This window comes from Drosophila persimilis, unplaced genomic scaffold, assembly GCF_003286085.1.
Source record: "Drosophila persimilis strain 14011-0111.01,24,50 unplaced genomic scaffold, DperRS2 tig00000677-arrow-arrow-pilon, whole genome shotgun sequence".
Taxonomy (NCBI): domain Eukaryota; kingdom Metazoa; phylum Arthropoda; class Insecta; order Diptera; family Drosophilidae; genus Drosophila; species Drosophila persimilis.
The window spans coordinates 775,033-782,742 of NW_020825333.1; positions in this window are offsets into that span (position 1 = coordinate 775,033).

Below are 7,710 nucleotides of genomic sequence, written 5' to 3' on the forward strand. Positions count from 1 at the left end.
AGCAGGTGCTCATTCCCAAGCCAGGCAAGCTGCCGGGGTCAGCGTCGTCGTATAATCTGCGTAATCGACACCGCGGGTAGGTTAGGTTAGGTTCAGGCGGTAGCCTGGGGGAGTGATGAAACCCTCCCAAGCTCACTTGGACCTGTAGAAGGTCCTGTGGTGCCGCATGGGCGTGTGCCCGGTCCCAGTGCTTAAAAACCGTGGAGAAACAGGCTGTTGCAAATTAAGGGCAGTCCCATCCGGAGGCTTGGATGAATCCGGACAAGGTCCCCGGTTTGATTTCCGACAGGTCCGAAATGTCTGTGAGAAAAGCGGCCCCGAGAATACGAAGACGACGATTTCCAAGGGCCGGGCAGTGGCAGAAGTGGGGGACCGATTCCTCCTCTTCCTCGTCGCGACAACTCCTGCAGAAGTCGTTATGAGGGATTGAAAGTCTAGAGGCATGAGTGCCGATCTGCCAGTGTCCCGTAATGGCTCGAGTAACTGCAGAGCACTGTACTCTGCTGAGCCTATACAGCTCGGCTGAGCGCTTCTTCGATCGATATGGCCATATCAATCTTGAGATTTTACAGGAAACGGTTTGCTGCCATCGCCTATTGGCATTTTGCTCGAACAATTCGTGCGTGAGGAGCCTGCACGTAGCCAGACGCATCGCTACCGGCTTCCTCTCCATAAGGAGAGGAATTGTAGTACCCTGCCTTGCTAGCTCGTCGGCGGCGTCGTTCCCCTCGATGTCCCTGTGGCTTGGGACCCATATAAGGGAGAGGTCTAACTGCTCTGCGATCTCGTGCAGAGACCTGCGGCAGTCATTTACAGTCGCTAAGTTCGACGATATTGAGCCTAGAGCTTCAATAGCTGCTTGGCTGTCCGAGAAAACGCACACTAAGTGCGTGTCTAGAAGTAGTTTGGAGACGATGGAAATGGCCTCCTTGATGGCTTCAATCTCCGCTTGGAACACACTACAGTGGTCCGGGAGCCTGAAGCAATGACTGATTTTCAGCTCGCTGCAGTAGACTCCGCCTCCCACGCGGCCGTCTAGCTTCGAGCCATCAGTGTAGAAGTGAACCGCATTTGCAGGTCCTGGTTCGCCCATCTCCCAGTCCTCCCTAGGTGGGATTGATACCTGGAAGGCCGTCGAGAGGTGATCACTAGGAATACAGTTATCTGTCCTCTCTGGTAATTGCGGGAGTCTCACAGGAGTCCCGAATGGCCAACCGCGGACGCCTTCCACAGTCTGGCTTCTCTCATTCTGAGGGCAGAAAGTGTTGCCACCTTCTTTCCCATGAGATCTACAGGGAGGAGGTCCAGCACAGTATCCAGGGCTTCCCCTGGAGTAGTGCGTAGCCCGCCAGTGATGCATAGCTCTGCCATGCGTTGAACTCTGCTGAGTTTATTGAGGCATGTCTATTTGTCTAGGGCTGGCCACCATACCACCACTCCATAGAGCATGATCGGTCGTATGATGGTGGTGTAGAGCCACCGGACTATATAGGGGGTAATTCCCCTTCTTAGTCCGATGGCTTTCCTGCAAGTATAGAGGGCTACTGTGGCCTTCTTTACTCTATCCTCTATGCTCAATTTCCAATCGAGCTTTCTATCGAGGATTAGACCAAGATACTTGGCGTTGTTGCTGAAGACTAGCGCTTCCCCACATAGTCTTCTGGGAATCAGTGCCGGAACTTTGTTCTTCCTAGTGAAGAGCACCAGTTCCGTTTTAGACGGGTTGACGCCTAGACCGCATTTGTCTGCCCATTTTGACATCTTCATGAGTGTGCTTGTCAGGCACTCACGCAGCGTCTGCGGGAATTTACCCGAGAATGCTATAGCCACATCGTCCGCATACGCCACCACGCGGCAGCCACCCCCCTCTATCTCACGCAGCAGTTCGTTCACTGCCACGTTCCATAGAAGGGGCGAGAGGACTCCGCCCTGCGGGGTGCCTCTACTGACAAATCTGGTGGACGTTGACGTCCCCAGTGTTGCCTCCACCGTCCTGCATTGTAGCATCTGATCGATCAGGCTCACCGTCCGGGAGTCAACCCCCAGGTCCGTCAGTGCGCCCGTGATGGCGGTCGGGAGGATGTTATTAAAGGCGCCTTCTATGTCGAGGAAGGCTACCAGGGTGTACTCCTTACAGCTGAGGGACGCTTCAATGATCGATGTGATCGTGTGTAGGGCCGTTTCGGTGGATCTTCCTTTCCGATAGGCATGCTGGGAGTCTGAGAATAGACTAGGCGGAATGTTTACCGTGAGATGCATCCCCAAAAGCCGTTCCATCGTCTTCAGAAGGAAGGACGATAGACTTATGGGTCTGAAATCTTTGGGGGCAGTGTGCGAGGGCTTGCCTGCCTTGGGGATGAAGACGACTTTGGTATGAAGCCAGGTTTCCGGGATATATCCATGAGAGAAGATTCCCTCGTATATCCTTTTGAGCCAATTAGTGGCTTTTTGTCCAGCGTGAATCAGTTGGGCTGGGATGATGCCATCTGGTCCCGCAGACTTGTATGGTTTGAAGCTTTTTATTGCCCAGGAAACGTTCTCCTGGCTTAGCAGGTTCATGATAACACTTGAGGCAACGGAAGTAGTGTGGTCTGTTTTCATCGCAGCCGGGAAAGTGGGTGTTAAGGAGAAGATTTAGCGACTCATTGCTGGACGTTGTCCATGATTGGTCGGCATTCTTCAGGTAGCCCAGAGTGGGTGTAGTCTTCGAGAGAACTTTGCGCAAGCGCGAGGCTTCCGAGTTATTCTCAATGTCGCTACAGAACTTACGCCATGAGGCGCGTTTGGCTTTCCTCAGTTCTTTATTGTAAACTGACAGACTGGCTTTGTAATCGGCCCAGTTCTGCTCAGCGTTTTCAGCCTTAGCTTTATTGAAGAGTCTCCGGGAGGCTTTCCGGAGTTCCCTCAGTTTCGGATTCCACCATTCAGGTTTCTTCCGGCCTCTGCTCTTGCTAGAGGGGCAGGATTTATCGAGCGCCTCATTGCAGGCGTCGGTAAATAGTTTAACAAGATGAGTCGTGGCTTCCCTGGAAATCTCCTCCTCAGGTGGAGTCTCAGGGAGAACACGACAGAGGTGGTCTGAGTACCGAGCCCAGTTTGTCCGCCTATGGTTCCGAAATTGAGCTTGTCTCGGTAGTGAAAAAGAGAATACGGTTTCCACGTACCTGTGGTCCGAGAAGGAGTGCTCTTCCAGGACCCTCCAGGATACGATGTTCCCATATAACTCATGAGAGGCAAGTGTGAGATCCAGGACCTCCTTGCGGTTTTTAATAATGAAGGTGGGATCACTCCCCCTATTTAAAAGGACCATCTGAGTGGTCAGTAGATAGTTGAAAAGGTACTCACCCCTTTCGTTGGTGTCAGTGCTGCTCCACTGGCAGTGGTGTGCATTGGCGTCGCACCCTACGATTGGGCCGGTGTCCTTGGCCTCGCAGTCTGTGATTAGCGCCCTGAGCGCCTGTGGAGGGGGGTCTGGTTGGTCGTGACCCATGTACGTGGAGCAGATTCTCAGTGAGCACCCCTGGCCTTCGAGGCTCACTGCTGTTTGGTCTTCATTGCTGAAATTTGGGAGCAAAAATAAGTGCAAATCTCTTTTTGCAAGGATGCAGGTGCGAGTTTTACCTGCGGAGTCAGCTACGTATAGCTTATAGTCAGGAGTCCTCAGACCAGAGACCCTGTTTCCGAGGATCCAGGGCTCCTGAATGAGGACTATGTCGGTTCCACCCTTGAGGTGGAGCAAGAGAGCAGCGCATGCTGCCTTACAATGGTGGAGGTTTATCTGCAGGAGTATCAGTGACATTCCTGAGGTTCACCTCCACGATTGTCCTGTCGTGGTCGCTCTCCGAAGAGCACAACTCCTCCCCGACCCCGATGTGCTTGAGATCCTTAGTGAGATCGCTCACGTCTGACACGTAACCGTCTAGGCTGTCATCCGACACCACTGATGCCACGTCTGACATCGCAGGCTTGATCTCCATGCTAGGGATCTCCGGGGGCTCCAGGTCTGGCTCGACCGTCGGTTGCATGCCCTTAGAGTCGGACTTGTACGGTACTTCTCCGTGTCGTGGAGAAGTCTAACCGACTCATCGTTCAGGACGAGGATAATTTGGTGCCTCTGTCCGTTGCTCTCCTCTACCTTGGCCACCTTCCAATCGGCTGTGGGAAGGTGGGGGTTGCAGACCTGCAGAATCCGGAGAATCTTATCCGGCTCTGCAGGCTTCGCCGAGACCCACGCTCTGGCCCTCGGTTTGCTGGGGATGTCCTCCCACTTTACGGCCTCCAGCTGGGCTCCTGGGTAGACCTCCTTGAGCGATGCTACCGCCTTCGCGTAGAGGGCCGCCGAGCGAGCATCTGGGCAGGCAATGGCTTTCACCCTGCCTTGGTGCCACCCGGCGTCCTCACACTTGGGCGGTGGTCCTCCATTCTCCTCCAACTCCTGGAGGAAACGGTCTTGGAGCTCGTTTTCCACGAGGTGCCACTTGTCCCTAGGGATCTGCCCGTCTTTAGAGCCCCTATCTAGGACTCCAATCAGGGTTTTTCCTCTCGCCACCTCGGCAAACGAGCGGTTGCTCAGTGTCTTCGTCCTCTTGGCCTGTTGGACTTGTGTGGCGGTGTCCTCCGCCGAGCGTTGACGCTTGCTTGGGGCCTTGCATGTGGCCTTGCCAGCTTTGGCTGGCTGGTAGTCGGGCAGGACTGTCTTGGCCCATCGCCGCGATTCGATTCCCCGGGCAGACGCCGGGAACACCGGGTCGTCGTTGCCCAGGATGAAGGCCGCAGGATGTCTTGGAACTTGGGCCTATCTTTCGAGGCAGAGGCGCCGCCTGCCGGGGTTGTCAAGGGGTCCCCGGTCCCAAGGGGTCTGCCAGCCGCGATATCGCTCTGCATGGTCGCCCCCCCGGTAACCGGGTCGCCCTTGGGGCCCCCCGACGTGGATTGGCCCGATTGGCTTTTCGGTCCTCTCCTCACAGCGCCTGCTGCCTCGAGACGGTGGACCGACTTAGTCTCCTTCCCCGTCTTTTTGGGCACTGGTTTCCCAGATGCGTTTGTAGAGGGATGGTCTTTTCCCTCCGGCACTTTAGGGGGAGTTCCGTGCTCCTTTGCGGTGTTTTTTGTTTGAATAGTTAAATTTGGCATATCTGATCGCACGAGTAGGCGGGAAGGGGTTAGTCGCCCGGGGCATAGCCCGCGTGCCCCGGGAAGCCTTATTAAAACTGGAGGTCGGCAGGTATCCAGAGTCCGCATATAAGCGACCGAGCACCCCCTCGGCCATGCATCCCTCGGCACACCTCGGCACACCTGACAGTGTCACCTTGGATTGGGGTTATTTCACTGAGAGTTTTCTTCTCTCCGCCCGACTACAATTAGCCAGCATCCTGGCAGAGACATGACCGTACCAGGACCTGTTTCCAGCCGCCCTCACGGGGAGAGTATAGTCGCACTTCCGACGGTGTGTACAGTTACGGCGGGTGCCGGTTCGCTCGTGCCCACCTGTATCATATGACGCGGAGCACAATCGCCTTGGATCCAGGGCAAGCCATGAACCCGAGGCGCCTGTGCCCCGTTCCGAGTCTACAGTTGTGACGAGCCGACATCCGTTTATCCCCCTGTAGCACCCGACGGCTGACGGCTACACACCGAGGGTAACCTGCTTGAGAAGGTGGTTTGCGCGCGGCTGGAACGTTCCATCGCGGATGCTGGCGAACTCTCACCGTACCAATACGGCTTTCGTAAGGCCAGATCCACGCACACTGTGCAATTGCCTCCCCCACGGAGTACACATGGTGGGTTTTGCAGACGATGTGGCAGTACTAGTGGTGGCAAAAGACCTGTCCGTCGTGGAAATGACCTGCAACCAGACGATAGCGCGCATCCAACAGTGGCTGGACCTGGTCGGGCTCGAACTCGCACCCCACAAAACAGAGGCAGTGCTGGTATCCAGCCGGAAGAAAGTTGAGACGGCCAACATCTCAGTGGCAGGTACCCTGGTTTCGTCTTAGCGCGCTATCAAATACCCTGGTGTCCTGGTGGACACACGTCTCTGCTTTCGGGAGCGCTTGGCCTAAATGGGCACGAAGGCGGCGACCAGCAACGGTGCGCTCTCGAGGCTTATGCTGAACACCCGAGGACCAAAGCAATGGCGACGGCAACTGCTAACGAGTGTGACGAGATCGGTGATGCTATATGCGGCGCCCATCTGTGCAAAGGCCCTTCATACAGCGAGCTACGCACGGGGTCTGGCAGCTACGCATCGCCTCTCTTCGCTTCGGATCACCTGTGCCTACCGAACGGTCTCGGACGATCAGCACACGTAATCGCGGGTATAGAACCGCTGGAATTCCTGGCGGAAGAACGGTCCACCTACTACCAGGAAACGCATGGCAGAGGAATGGACGTGGCTGGAAAAAGGCAGGCGGGCATGCAGACGCATGGCTTGCAAGCAGGAGAGCCTCAGAAGGTGGCAACAGCACTGGGACATGACCCCTAAAGGGCGATGGACCCACCAGCTTATCCCGGTCATCGACGCGTTGGTAAGCAGAAACATGGACAGGTCAACTTTTACCTGACGCAGCTCCTCAGCGGCCACGGCAGCTTCCGAAGCTACCTCCATCGCTTCGAGCACGAGGACTCCGCAGAATGCTCTTGGTGCGGGCACAACGTGGAGGAGGATGCCGAACATGCAATATTTTCGTGTGGCAGGTTCGGAGCGCAGCGCCAGCGGCTAGAAGAAGCGCTGGGTGGGGCTGTAACCAAGCAGAGCTTGGTGCCGTCCATGCTCCTGTCCCCGGATAACTGGGAGGCGACGAGCAACTTCGCGGCGATCATTATGATGGAACTGCCCGCGGTTGAGCGCCAGACATGATACCAGTAAGACTAAGCAAAGCCTGCACATGTGTGAAGCATTTCTTGCATAGCCTAACGTATACTATAGTTTGCATTAAGTATAAAATAAGTTGTAAATACGAGCAATTAAATGGAATTAAAAAAAAAAATCTTTATTATTGACCCGTCGCTCGCCCTGAACTGCGAATCTTAGTATTTTGAGACTAGAGATTTATTCTTTTGGTGCACACACACATTCATTGAAATTTTTATTTTTGACCCGTCGTTCGCCCTGAACTGCGGATTCTTAATATTCTGTAGCTAGATTTTGCTTCTTTTAGTGCACAATTCATTATATTTCTGCATTCGGTCCGTCGTTCGCCCTGAACTGCGGCCCTAATTCATGTAATCCTTTTTTTTTTTAGCATTTTTTTGCACCTTTGTGCGGCAGTACGCAAACACGCCACTACACTGTTGTTGGATGTATAATTTTGTATATTATGTTTTGTTTTTGGGTCTTTCTGTCGGTCATTTCACACACAAATTTTTGTCGTTGAGAACATAAAAATTACTTATATTTTTTACTTACAATAAGATTAGAGTTTCTCCGTGCATTTTTGAGCGTTTTTTTGGTCCTCTCCGGTGTTGATTTTATCCGAAATCAAGGTCTTTCGGCTGCACCAGTTATGTCTATATGTCTGTATCCGTGTGCCGTAGTGGTCCTTTTCCAGTGGAGTTTTAATCCGTGGTAGCTATATTTGAATTTGAATATATTTGTTCTTTTTTTACTCTACCCTGCCTACTGGGAAGCGACGGTTGGTCAAGAACGCTGAGTCTGCATTCTTGTTGCTGGTATTCGGTGGTGTCGTATTGCTGAGTGTTGGGGTAAAC